This window comes from Misgurnus anguillicaudatus, chromosome 18, assembly GCF_027580225.2.
Source record: "Misgurnus anguillicaudatus chromosome 18, ASM2758022v2, whole genome shotgun sequence".
Taxonomy (NCBI): domain Eukaryota; kingdom Metazoa; phylum Chordata; class Actinopteri; order Cypriniformes; family Cobitidae; genus Misgurnus; species Misgurnus anguillicaudatus.
In genome coordinates, this window is record NC_073354.2 from 2561711 (window position 1) to 2575696 (window position 13986).

General features: G+C 40.0%; 7 non-coding genes across 7 annotated transcripts; all 7 read left to right on the forward strand.

The window, feature by feature from the left end:
* The first annotated feature begins 1538 nt into the window (after window positions 1-1538).
* LOC141350682 (5S ribosomal RNA) lies at window positions 1539-1657 on the forward strand. The gene has a single exon (XR_012358819.1). It is a non-coding gene; the product is annotated as a 5S ribosomal RNA (ribosomal RNA).
* A 1769-nt stretch (window positions 1658-3426) lies between these two features.
* On the forward strand, window positions 3427-3545 carry LOC141350683 (5S ribosomal RNA). Its single transcript, XR_012358820.1, has one exon. It is a non-coding gene; the product is annotated as a 5S ribosomal RNA (ribosomal RNA).
* A 1753-nt stretch (window positions 3546-5298) lies between these two features.
* On the forward strand, window positions 5299-5417 carry LOC141350684 (5S ribosomal RNA). Its single transcript, XR_012358821.1, has one exon. It is a non-coding gene; the product is annotated as a 5S ribosomal RNA (ribosomal RNA).
* A 1761-nt stretch (window positions 5418-7178) lies between these two features.
* On the forward strand, window positions 7179-7297 carry LOC141350685 (5S ribosomal RNA). Its single transcript, XR_012358822.1, has one exon. It is a non-coding gene; the product is annotated as a 5S ribosomal RNA (ribosomal RNA).
* Window positions 7298-9042: 1745 nt separating this feature from the next.
* LOC141350687 (5S ribosomal RNA) lies at window positions 9043-9161 on the forward strand. Its single transcript, XR_012358824.1, has one exon. It is a non-coding gene; the product is annotated as a 5S ribosomal RNA (ribosomal RNA).
* Window positions 9162-10914: 1753 nt separating this feature from the next.
* LOC141350688 (5S ribosomal RNA) lies at window positions 10915-11033 on the forward strand. Its single transcript, XR_012358825.1, has one exon. It is a non-coding gene; the product is annotated as a 5S ribosomal RNA (ribosomal RNA).
* Window positions 11034-12794: 1761 nt separating this feature from the next.
* On the forward strand, window positions 12795-12913 carry LOC141350689 (5S ribosomal RNA). The gene has a single exon (XR_012358826.1). It is a non-coding gene; the product is annotated as a 5S ribosomal RNA (ribosomal RNA).
* Window positions 12914-13986: the final 1073 nt, after the last annotated feature.

Genomic DNA, 13986 nt, shown 5'->3' on the forward strand with positions numbered 1-13986 from the left:
GAGCGCTGCCTGTGTTGCAGGGGATTTGACGCCATTCACGTGTAAGAACGAGCGTATGTGCTGCATGGTCTGTTCTTTCAAGGGCAAAAGTTAGTTAATTTAACCCACCCCCATTCGTTTGCTCCTCTGTAAAGGACAGCGGCTGGGTTAACGAGACACTGCATAAATCATAAGCAGTTGTTAACACCATTACAACGTGCACTCTTTACAAAGCTGTCAAATATTTTTGCGTATCTGTTATTATCACTATTTAGCAAAGACTTTTCATTTTCTATGAATGAATGCTGTGACTAAAAGCTGGCATGGTTTTTATCTATCTATCTATCTATCTATCTATCTATCTATCTATCTATCTATCTATCTATCTATCTATCTATCTATAAACATTTATTCAGTTTTTTACTTGATACATTTATTTATTTATTTATTTATTTATGTATTTGATTTACACAATCATTTATTATTAATTCATTTATTTCTATTTATTAAATTGTCGATTTATTTATTTTTAGTAATTTAATTTATTTTCTATTTAATTATTTATTGATATTTATTGTTACGTTCCTGTGTGAGTTTTGCGTGTTTCTGTCTCTTTCCAGCGATCCGTACCTGCATTCTTCTCAAATCCGTTCATTGGCTGTTTCTGGGGAATCCCGATGACGTCATTCATACCTATACCAATCCCGTTACACGGAATTATGCGAAGCCCATCGCCGTCCCGTTCGCCAGCTTTTTTTGTTTTGTTTTTTGCTGAAATAATGTACCCCATTTTGTTCTGTCGTTCAAACAGTCTCAGTACATTATTGTTTGTGTTTTTTAAAGCTTCGGAACGCCTATTTGTTCTCCCCTGTCCTCTTGTTTGTTACTTTCTCCCCTCGGATGTCTTGTTTGTTTGTTCGTTGGGAGAGCCGGACAGGTATGGATGTCACGTGACGTAGGCTACACTATGCCTTCACGTGGAATTTATAGCTGCCAAATAGAGCGTGTGCCACCCGCTGTACGTTTTGTGATTTTGTTAGCCGGAGTAGGTTAGTTAGGGCGTTGCTGACGCTGAAGATTTATCTATAATTGTTTTCTTTTGTAGATGGAGAGCTTACGTATAGCTAGAGTGTGTACTGGTATTTTCTTGGCGTTTTATGTGGCACGGCTCTTGTCCCTTCTCCCCTCACAACTGTGCACGTGTTCGCTTTCTATGAATAAATATTGTTCCCACTACCCCTTTCACTGGACTTAAGCCCTGCACCTGTATTTGTGTATAATAAACCACTTGGCATCGTAGACGTCTGTTGCGTCCGGGTCTTCTTTGTCCATAACACATACTCCTCCGGACAAAACATTAATAAAACATGCCTGTCATTGCCCTGCTTCCCTGGGTCGTAACTTTTATTTAATGTAGTTTTAATGTTTTACTTTACGTTTATTTATTTATTTATTTATTTATTTATTTAATTAATTAATTAATCTATGTATTTAAATATCTTTTAGTTTTTATACACGTATGGGCATTGTTTAAGAGGCTCGTTTTGACAGCGTCTCTCGCTTACGGCCATACCACCCTGAGCACGCCCGATCTCGTCCGATCTCGGAAGCTAAGCAGGGTCGGGCCTGGTTAGTACTTGGATGGGAGACCGCCTGGGAATACCAGGTGCTGTAAGCTTTTGTCTTTGTCACTTTTCTCCTTTTTACTTCGTTCGCCGCATTTGCTTTCCGGATTCTGCATTGGTTTGTCTTTTCTCCGTCTGTGCGCCAGTCAGAGGATCCGCTCAGTCTCGTCTTTACCCCCCTCCTCCGGCAGGGGGCGGTCAGAGGCTTCCTTTTGGGCTTTTTGCTCAGTGCCCACAGCAGCACGGGGCAGAGGAGCGGTCATTAACAGAGCGCTGCCTGTGTTGCAGGGGATTTGACGCCATTCACGTGTAAGAACGAGCGTATGTGCTGCATGGTCTGTTCTTTCAAGGGCAAAAGTTAGTTAATTTAACCCACCCCCATTCGTTTGCTCCTCTGTAAAGGACAGCGGCTGGGTTAACGAGACACTGCATAAATCATAAGCAGTTGTTAACACCATTACAACGTGCACTCTTTACAAAGCTGTCAAATATTTTTGCGTATCTGTTATTATCACTATTTAGCAAAGACTTTTCATTTTCTATGAATGAATGCTGTGACTAAAAGCTGGCATGGTTTTTATCTATCTATCTATCTATCTATCTATCTATCTATCTATCTATCTATCTATCTATCTATCTATCTATCTATCTATCTATCTATCTATCTATAAACATTTATTCAGTTTTTTACTTGATACATTTATTTATTTATTTATTTATTTATGTATTTGATTTACACAATCATTTATTATTAATTCATTTATTTCTATTTATTAAATTGTCGATTTATTTATTTTTAGTAATTTAATTTATTTTCTATTTAATTATTTATTGATATTTATTGTTACGTTCCTGTGTGAGTTTTGCGTGTTTCTGTCTCTTTCCAGCGATCCGTACCTGCATTCTTCTCAAATCCGTTCATTGGCTGTTTCTGGGGAATCCCGATGACGTCATTCATACCTATACCAATCCCGTTACACGGAATTATGCGAAGCCCATCGCCGTCCCGTTCGCCAGCTTTTTTTGTTTTGTTTTTTGCTGAAATAATGTACCCCATTTTGTTCTGTCGTTCAAACAGTCTCAGTACATTATTGTTTGTGTTTTTTAAAGCTTCGGAACGCCTATTTGTTCTCCCCTGTCCTCTTGTTTGTTACTTTCTCCCCTCGGATGTCTTGTTTGTTTGTTCGTTGGGAGAGCCGGACAGGTATGGATGTCACGTGACGTAGGCTACACTATGCCTTCACGTGGAATTTATAGCTGCCAAATAGAGCGTGTGCCACCCGCTGTACGTTTTGTGATTTTGTTAGCCGGAGTAGGTTAGTTAGGGCGTTGCTGACGCTGAAGATTTATCTATAATTGTTTTCTTTTGTAGATGGAGAGCTTACGTATAGCTAGAGTGTGTACTGGTATTTTCTTGGCGTTTTATGTGGCACGGCTCTTGTCCCTTCTCCCCTCACAACTGTGCACGTGTTCGCTTTCTATGAATAAATATTGTTCCCACTACCCCTTTCACTGGACTTAAGCCCTGCACCTGTATTTGTGTATAATAAACCACTTGGCATCGTAGACGTCTGTTGCGTCCGGGTCTTCTTTGTCCATAACACATACTCCTCCGGACAAAACATTAATAAAACATGCCTGTCATTGCCCTGCTTCCCTGGGTCGTAACTTTTATTTAATGTAGTTTTAATGTTTTACTTTACGTTTATTTATTTATTTAATTAATTAATTAATTAATTAATTAATCTATGTATTTAAATATCTTTTAGTTTTTATACACGTATGGGCATTGTTTAAGAGGCTCGTTTTGACAGCGTCTCTCGCTTACGGCCATACCACCCTGAGCACGCCCGATCTCGTCCGATCTCGGAAGCTAAGCAGGGTCGGGCCTGGTTAGTACTTGGATGGGAGACCGCCTGGGAATACCAGGTGCTGTAAGCTTTTGTCTTTGTCACTTTTCTCCTTTTTACTTCGTTCGCCGCATTTGCTTTCCGGATTCTGCATTGGTTTGTCTTTTCTCCGTCTGTGCGCCAGTCAGAGGATCCGCTCAGTCTCGTCTTTACCCCCCTCCTCCGGCAGGGGGCGGTCAGAGGCTTCCTTTTGGGCTTTTTGCTCAGTGCCCACAGCAGCACGGGGCAGAGGAGCGGTCATTAACAGAGCGCTGCCTGTGTTGCAGGGGATTTGACGCCATTCACGTGTAAGAACGAGCGTATGTGCTGCATGGTCTGTTCTTTCAAGGGCAAAAGTTAGTTAATTTAACCCACCCCCATTCGTTTGCTCCTCTGTAAAGGACAGCGGCTGGGTTAACGAGACACTGCATAAATCATAAGCAGTTGTTAACACCATTACAACGTGCACTCTTTACAAAGCTGTCAAATATTTTTGCGTATCTGTTATTATCACTATTTAGCAAAGACTTTTCATTTTCTATGAATGAATGCTGTGACTAAAAGCTGGCATGGTTTTTATCTATCTATCTATCTATCTATCTATCTATCTATCTATCTATCTATCTATCTATCTATCTATCTATCTATAAACATTTATTCAGTTTTTTACTTGATACATTTATTTATTTATTTATTTATTTATGTATTTGATTTACACAATCATTTATTATTAATTCATTTATTTCTATTTATTAAATTGTCGATTTATTTATTTTTAGTAATTTAATTTATTTTCTATTTAATTATTTATTGATATTTATTGTTACGTTCCTGTGTGAGTTTTGCGTGTTTCTGTCTCTTTCCAGCGATCCGTACCTGCATTCTTCTCAAATCCGTTCATTGGCTGTTTCTGGGGAATCCCGATGACGTCATTCATACCTATACCAATCCCGTTACACGGAATTATGCGAAGCCCATCGCCGTCCCGTTCGCCAGCTTTTTTTGTTTTGTTTTTTGCTGAAATAATGTACCCCATTTTGTTCTGTCGTTCAAACAGTCTCAGTACATTATTGTTTGTGTTTTTTAAAGCTTCGGAACGCCTATTTGTTCTCCCCTGTCCTCTTGTTTGTTACTTTCTCCCCTCGGATGTCTTGTTTGTTTGTTCGTTGGGAGAGCCGGACAGGTATGGATGTCACGTGACGTAGGCTACACTATGCCTTCACGTGGAATTTATAGCTGCCAAATAGAGCGTGTGCCACCCGCTGTACGTTTTGTGATTTTGTTAGCCGGAGTAGGTTAGTTAGGGCGTTGCTGACGCTGAAGATTTATCTATAATTGTTTTCTTTTGTAGATGGAGAGCTTACGTATAGCTAGAGTGTGTACTGGTATTTTCTTGGCGTTTTATGTGGCACGGCTCTTGTCCCTTCTCCCCTCACAACTGTGCACGTGTTCGCTTTCTATGAATAAATATTGTTCCCACTACCCCTTTCACTGGACTTAAGCCCTGCACCTGTATTTGTGTATAATAAACCACTTGGCATCGTAGACGTCTGTTGCGTCCGGGTCTTCTTTGTCCATAACACATACTCCTCCGGACAAAACATTAATAAAACATGCCTGTCATTGCCCTGCTTCCCTGGGTCGTAACTTTTATTTAATGTAGTTTTAATGTTTTACTTTACGTTTATTTATTTATTTATTTATTTATTTATTTAATTAATTAATTAATCTATGTATTTAAATATCTTTTAGTTTTTATACACGTATGGGCATTGTTTAAGAGGCTCGTTTTGACAGCGTCTCTCGCTTACGGCCATACCACCCTGAGCACGCCCGATCTCGTCCGATCTCGGAAGCTAAGCAGGGTCGGGCCTGGTTAGTACTTGGATGGGAGACCGCCTGGGAATACCAGGTGCTGTAAGCTTTTGTCTTTGTCACTTTTCTCCTTTTTACTTCGTTCGCCGCATTTGCTTTCCGGATTCTGCATTGGTTTGTCTTTTCTCCGTCTGTGCGCCAGTCAGAGGATCCGCTCAGTCTCGTCTTTACCCCCCTCCTCCGGCAGGGGGCGGTCAGAGGCTTCCTTTTGGGCTTTTTGCTCAGTGCCCACAGCAGCACGGGGCAGAGGAGCGGTCATTAACAGAGCGCTGCCTGTGTTGCAGGGGATTTGACGCCATTCACGTGTAAGAACGAGCGTATGTGCTGCATGGTCTGTTCTTTCAAGGGCAAAAGTTAGTTAATTTAACCCACCCCCATTCGTTTGCTCCTCTGTAAAGGACAGCGGCTGGGTTAACGAGACACTGCATAAATCATAAGCAGTTGTTAACACCATTACAACGTGCACTCTTTACAAAGCTGTCAAATATTTTTGCGTATCTGTTATTATCACTATTTAGCAAAGACTTTTCATTTTCTATGAATGAATGCTGTGACTAAAAGCTGGCATGGTTTTTATCTATCTATCTATCTATCTATCTATCTATCTATCTATCTATCTATCTATCTATCTATCTATCTATCTATCTATCTATAAACATTTATTCAGTTTTTTACTTGATACATTTATTTATTTATTTATTTATTTATGTATTTGATTTACACAATCATTTATTATTAATTCATTTATTTCTATTTATTAAATTGTCGATTTATTTATTTTTAGTAATTTAATTTATTTTCTATTTAATTATTTATTGATATTTATTGTTACGTTCCTGTGTGAGTTTTGCGTGTTTCTGTCTCTTTCCAGCGATCCGTACCTGCATTCTTCTCAAATCCGTTCATTGGCTGTTTCTGGGGAATCCCGATGACGTCATTCATACCTATACCAATCCCGTTACACGGAATTATGCGAAGCCCATCGCCGTCCCGTTCGCCAGCTTTTTTTGTTTTGTTTTTTGCTGAAATAATGTACCCCATTTTGTTCTGTCGTTCAAACAGTCTCAGTACATTATTGTTTGTGTTTTTTAAAGCTTCGGAACGCCTATTTGTTCTCCCCTGTCCTCTTGTTTGTTACTTTCTCCCCTCGGATGTCTTGTTTGTTTGTTCGTTGGGAGAGCCGGACAGGTATGGATGTCACGTGACGTAGGCTACACTATGCCTTCACGTGGAATTTATAGCTGCCAAATAGAGCGTGTGCCACCCGCTGTACGTTTTGTGATTTTGTTAGCCGGAGTAGGTTAGTTAGGGCGTTGCTGACGCTGAAGATTTATCTATAATTGTTTTCTTTTGTAGATGGAGAGCTTACGTATAGCTAGAGTGTGTACTGGTATTTTCTTGGCGTTTTATGTGGCACGGCTCTTGTCCCTTCTCCCCTCACAACTGTGCACGTGTTCGCTTTCTATGAATAAATATTGTTCCCACTACCCCTTTCACTGGACTTAAGCCCTGCACCTGTATTTGTGTATAATAAACCACTTGGCATCGTAGACGTCTGTTGCGTCCGGGTCTTCTTTGTCCATAACACATACTCCTCCGGACAAAACATTAATAAAACATGCCTGTCATTGCCCTGCTTCCCTGGGTCGTAACTTTTATTTAATGTAGTTTTAATGTTTTACTTTACGTTTATTTATTTATTTATTTATTTATTTATTTAATTAATTAATTAATCTATGTATTTAAATATCTTTTAGTTTTTATACACGTATGGGCATTGTTTAAGAGGCTCGTTTTGACAGCGTCTCTCGCTTACGGCCATACCACCCTGAGCACGCCCGATCTCGTCCGATCTCGGAAGCTAAGCAGGGTCGGGCCTGGTTAGTACTTGGATGGGAGACCGCCTGGGAATACCAGGTGCTGTAAGCTTTTGTCTTTGTCACTTTTCTCCTTTTTACTTCGTTCGCCGCATTTGCTTTCCGGATTCTGCATTGGTTTGTCTTTTCTCCGTCTGTGCGCCAGTCAGAGGATCCGCTCAGTCTCGTCTTTACCCCCCTCCTCCGGCAGGGGGCGGTCAGAGGCTTCCTTTTGGGCTTTTTGCTCAGTGCCCACAGCAGCACGGGGCAGAGGAGCGGTCATTAACAGAGCGCTGCCTGTGTTGCAGGGGATTTGACGCCATTCACGTGTAAGAACGAGCGTATGTGCTGCATGGTCTGTTCTTTCAAGGGCAAAAGTTAGTTAATTTAACCCACCCCCATTCGTTTGCTCCTCTGTAAAGGACAGCGGCTGGGTTAACGAGACACTGCATAAATCATAAGCAGTTGTTAACACCATTACAACGTGCACTCTTTACAAAGCTGTCAAATATTTTTGCGTATCTGTTATTATCACTATTTAGCAAAGACTTTTCATTTTCTATGAATGAATGCTGTGACTAAAAGCTGGCATGGTTTTTATCTATCTATCTATCTATCTATCTATCTATCTATCTATCTATCTATCTATCTATCTATCTATAAACATTTATTCAGTTTTTTACTTGATACATTTATTTATTTATTTATTTATTTATGTATTTGATTTACACAATCATTTATTATTAATTCATTTATTTCTATTTATTAAATTGTCGATTTATTTATTTTTAGTAATTTAATTTATTTTCTATTTAATTATTTATTGATATTTATTGTTACGTTCCTGTGTGAGTTTTGCGTGTTTCTGTCTCTTTCCAGCGATCCGTACCTGCATTCTTCTCAAATCCGTTCATTGGCTGTTTCTGGGGAATCCCGATGACGTCATTCATACCTATACCAATCCCGTTACACGGAATTATGCGAAGCCCATCGCCGTCCCGTTCGCCAGCTTTTTTTGTTTTGTTTTTTGCTGAAATAATGTACCCCATTTTGTTCTGTCGTTCAAACAGTCTCAGTACATTATTGTTTGTGTTTTTTAAAGCTTCGGAACGCCTATTTGTTCTCCCCTGTCCTCTTGTTTGTTACTTTCTCCCCTCGGATGTCTTGTTTGTTTGTTCGTTGGGAGAGCCGGACAGGTATGGATGTCACGTGACGTAGGCTACACTATGCCTTCACGTGGAATTTATAGCTGCCAAATAGAGCGTGTGCCACCCGCTGTACGTTGTGTGATTTTGTTAGCCGGAGTAGGCTAGTTAGGGCGATGCTGACGCTGAAGATTTATCTATAATTGTTTTCTTTTGTAGATGGAGAGCTTACGTATAGCTAGAGTGTGTCCTGGTATTTTCTTGGCTTTTTATGTGGCACGGCTCTTGTCCCTTCTCCCCTCACAACTGTGCACGTGTTCGCTTTCTATGAATAAATATTGTTCCCACTACCCCTTTCACTGGACTTAAGCCCTGCACCTGTATTTGTGTATAATAAACCACTTGGCATCGTAGACGTCTGTTGCGTCCGGGTCTTCTTTGTCCATAACACATACTCCTCCGGACAAAACATTAATAAAACATGCCTGTCATTGCCCTGCTTCCCTGGGTCGTAACTTTTATTTAATGTAGTTTTAATGTTTTACTTTACGTTTATTTATTTATTTATTTATTTATTTATTTAATTAATTAATTAATCTATGTATTTAAATATCTTTTAGTTTTTATACACGTATGGGCATTGTTTAAGAGGCTCGTTTTGACAGCGTCTCTCGCTTACGGCCATACCACCCTGAGCACGCCCGATCTCGTCCGATCTCGGAAGCTAAGCAGGGTCGGGCCTGGTTAGTACTTGGATGGGAGACCGCCTGGGAATACCAGGTGCTGTAAGCTTTTGTCTTTGTCACTTTTCTCCTTTTTACTTCGTTCGCCGCATTTGCTTTCCGGATTCTGCATTGGTTTGTCTTTTCTCCGTCTGTGCGCCAGTCAGAGGATCCGCTCAGTCTCGTCTTTACCCCCCTCCTCCGGCAGGGGGCGGTCAGAGGCTTCCTTTTGGGCTTTTTGCTCAGTGCCCACAGCAGCACGGGGCAGAGGAGCGGTCATTAACAGAGCGCTGCCTGTGTTGCAGGGGATTTGACGCCATTCACGTGTAAGAACGAGCGTATGTGCTGCATGGTCTGTTCTTTCAAGGGCAAAAGTTAGTTAATTTAACCCACCCCCATTCGTTTGCTCCTCTGTAAAGGACAGCGGCTGGGTTAACGAGACACTGCATAAATCATAAGCAGTTGTTAACACCATTACAACGTGCACTCTTTACAAAGCTGTCAAATATTTTTGCGTATCTGTTATTATCACTATTTAGCAAAGACTTTTCATTTTCTATGAATGAATGCTGTGACTAAAAGCTGGCATGGTTTTTATCTATCTATCTATCTATCTATCTATCTATCTATCTATCTATCTATCTATCTATCTATCTATCTATCTATAAACATTTATTCAGTTTTTTACTTGATACATTTATTTATTTATTTATTTATTTATGTATTTGATTTACACAATCATTTATTATTAATTCATTTATTTCTATTTATTAAATTGTCGATTTATTTATTTTTAGTAATTTAATTTATTTTCTATTTAATTATTTATTGATATTTATTGTTACGTTCCTGTGTGAGTTTTGCGTGTTTCTGTCTCTTTCCAGCGATCCGTACCTGCATTCTTCTCAAATCCGTTCATTGGCTGTTTCTGGGGAATCCCGATGACGTCATTCATACCTATACCAATCCCGTTACACGGAATTATGCGAAGCCCATCGCCGTCCCGTTCGCCAGCTTTTTTTGTTTTGTTTTTTGCTGAAATAATGTACCCCATTTTGTTCTGTCGTTCAAACAGTCTCAGTACATTATTGTTTGTGTTTTTTAAAGCTTCGGAACGCCTATTTGTTCTCCCCTGTCCTCTTGTTTGTTACTTTCTCCCCTCGGATGTCTTGTTTGTTTGTTCGTTGGGAGAGCCGGACAGGTATGGATGTCACGTGACGTAGGCTACACTATGCCTTCACGTGGAATTTATAGCTGCCAAATAGAGCGTGTGCCACCCGCTGTACGTTTTGTGATTTTGTTAGCCGGAGTAGGTTAGTTAGGGCGTTGCTGACGCTGAAGATTTATCTATAATTGTTTTCTTTTGTAGATGGAGAGCTTACGTATAGCTAGAGTGTGTACTGGTATTTTCTTGGCGTTTTATGTGGCACGGCTCTTGTCCCTTCTCCCCTCACAACTGTGCACGTGTTCGCTTTCTATGAATAAATATTGTTCCCACTACCCCTTTCACTGGACTTAAGCCCTGCACCTGTATTTGTGTATAATAAACCACTTGGCATCGTAGACGTCTGTTGCGTCCGGGTCTTCTTTGTCCATAACACATACTCCTCCGGACAAAACATTAATAAAACATGCCTGTCATTGCCCTGCTTCCCTGGGTCGTAACTTTTATTTAATGTAGTTTTAATGTTTTACTTTACGTTTATTTATTTATTTATTTATTTATTTATTTAATTAATTAATTAATCTATGTATTTAAATATCTTTTAGTTTTTATACACGTATGGGCATTGTTTAAGAGGCTCGTTTTGACAGCGTCTCTCGCTTACGGCCATACCACCCTGAGCACGCCCGATCTCGTCCGATCTCGGAAGCTAAGCAGGGTCGGGCCTGGTTAGTACTTGGATGGGAGACCGCCTGGGAATACCAGGTGCTGTAAGCTTTTGTCTTTGTCACTTTTCTCCTTTTTACTTCGTTCGCCGCATTTGCTTTCCGGATTCTGCATTGGTTTGTCTTTTCTCCGTCTGTGCGCCAGTCAGAGGATCCGCTCAGTCTCGTCTTTACCCCCCTCCTCCGGCAGGGGGCGGTCAGAGGCTTCCTTTTGGGCTTTTTGCTCAGTGCCCACAGCAGCACGGGGCAGAGGAGCGGTCATTAACAGAGCGCTGCCTGTGTTGCAGGGGATTTGACGCCATTCACGTGTAAGAACGAGCGTATGTGCTGCATGGTCTGTTCTTTCAAGGGCAAAAGTTAGTTAATTTAACCCACCCCCATTCGTTTGCTCCTCTGTAAAGGACAGCGGCTGGGTTAACGAGACACTGCATAAATCATAAGCAGTTGTTAACACCATTACAACGTGCACTCTTTACAAAGCTGTCAAATATTTTTGCGTATCTGTTATTATCACTATTTAGCAAAGACTTTTCATTTTCTATGAATGAATGCTGTGACTAAAAGCTGGCATGGTTTTTATCTATCTATCTATCTATCTATCTATCTATCTATCTATCTATCTATCTATCTATCTATCTATCTATCTATCTATCTATAAACATTTATTCAGTTTTTTACTTGATACATTTATTTATTTATTTATTTATTTATGTATTTGATTTACACAATCATTTATTATTAATTCATTTATTTCTATTTATTAAATTGTCGATTTATTTATTTTTAGTAATTTAATTTATTTTCTATTTAATTATTTATTGATATTTATTGTTACGTTCCTGTGTGAGTTTTGCGTGTTTCTGTCTCTTTCCAGCGATCCGTACCTGCATTCTTCTCAAATCCGTTCATTGGCTGTTTCTGGGGAATCCCGATGACGTCATTCATACCTATACCAATCCCGTTACACGGAATTATGCGAAGCCCATCGCCGTCCCGTTCGCCAGCTTTTTTTGTTTTGTTTTTTGCTGAAATAATGTACCCCATTTTGTTCTGTCGTTCAAACAGTCTCAGTACATTATTGTTTGTGTTTTTTAAAGCTTCGGAACGCCTATTTGTTCTCCCCTGTCCTCTTGTTTGTTACTTTCTCCCCTCGGATGTCTTGTTTGTTTGTTCGTTGGGAGAGCCGGACAGGTATGGATGTCACGTGACGTAGGCTACACTGTGCCTTCACGTGGAATTTATAGCTGCCAAATAGAGCGTGTGCCACCCGCTGTACGTTTTGTGATTTTGTTAGCCGGAGTAGGCTAGTTAGGGCGATGCTGACGCTGAAGATTTATCTATAATTGTTTTCTTTTGTAGATGGAGAGCTTACGTATAGCTAGAGTGTGTCCTGGTATTTTCTTGGCTTTTTATGTGGCACGGCTCTTGTCCCTTCTCCCCTCACAACTGTGCACGTGTTCGCTTTCTATGAATAAATATTGTTCCCACTACCCCTTTCACTGGACTTAAGCCCTGCACCTGTATTTGTGTATAATAAACCACTTGGCATCGTAGACGTCTGTTGCGTCCGGGTCTTCTTTGTCCATAACACATACTCCTCCGGACAAAACATTAATAAAACATGCCTGTCATTGCCCTGCTTCCCTGGGTCGTAACTTTTATTTAATGTAGTTTTAATGTTTTACTTTACGTTTATTTATTTATTTATTTATTTATTTATTTAATTAATTAATTAATCTATGTATTTAAATATCTTTTAGTTTTTATACACGTATGGGCATTGTTTAAGAGGCTCGTTTTGACAGCGTCTCTCGCTTACGGCCATACCACCCTGAGCACGCCCGATCTCGTCCGATCTCGGAAGCTAAGCAGGGTCGGGCCTGGTTAGTACTTGGATGGGAGACCGCCTGGGAATACCAGGTGCTGTAAGCTTTTGTCTTTGTCACTTTTCTCCTTTTTACTTCGTTCGCCGCATTTGCTTTCCGGATTCTGCATTGGTTTGTCTTTTCTCCGTCTGTGCGCCAGTCAGAGGATCCGCTCAGTCTCGTCTTTACCCCCCTCCTCCGGCAGGGGGCGGTCAGAGGCTTCCTTTTGGGCTTTTTGCTCAGTGCCCACAGCAGCACGGGGCAGAGGAGCGGTCATTAACAGAGCGCTGCCTGTGTTGCAGGGGATTTGACGCCATTCACGTGTAAGAACGAGCGTATGTGCTGCATGGTCTGTTCTTTCAAGGGCAAAAGTTAGTTAATTTAACCCACCCCCATTCGTTTGCTCCTCTGTAAAGGACAGCGGCTGGGTTAACGAGACACTGCATAAATCATAAGCAGTTGTTAACACCATTACAACGTGCACTCTTTACAAAGCTGTCAAATATTTTTGCGTATCTGTTATTATCACTATTTAGCAAAGACTTTTCATTTTCTATGAATGAATGCTGTGACTAAAAGCTGGCATGGTTTTTATCTATCTATCTATCTATCTATCTATCTATCTATCTATCTATCTATCTATCTATCTATCTATCTATCTATAAACATTTATTCAGTTTTTTACTTGATACATTTATTTATTTATTTATTTATTTATGTATTTGATTTACACAATCATTTATTATTAATTCATTTATTTCTATTTATTAAATTGTCGATTTATTTATTTTTAGTAATTTAATTTATTTTCTATTTAATTATTTATTGATATTTATTGTTACGTTCCTGTGTGAGTTTTGCGTGTTTCTGTCTCTTTCCAGCGATCCGTACCTGCATTCTTCTCAAATCCGTTCATTGGCTGTTTCTGGGGAATCCCGATGACGTCATTCATACCTATACCAATCCCGTTACACGGAATTATGCGAAGCCCATCGCCGTCCCGTTCGCCAGCTTTTTTTGTTTTGTTTTTTGCTGAAATAATGTACCCCATTTTGTTCTGTCGTTCAAACAGTCTCAGTACATTATTGTTTGTGTTTTTTAAAGCTTCGGAACGCCTATTTGTTCTCCCCTGTCCTCTTG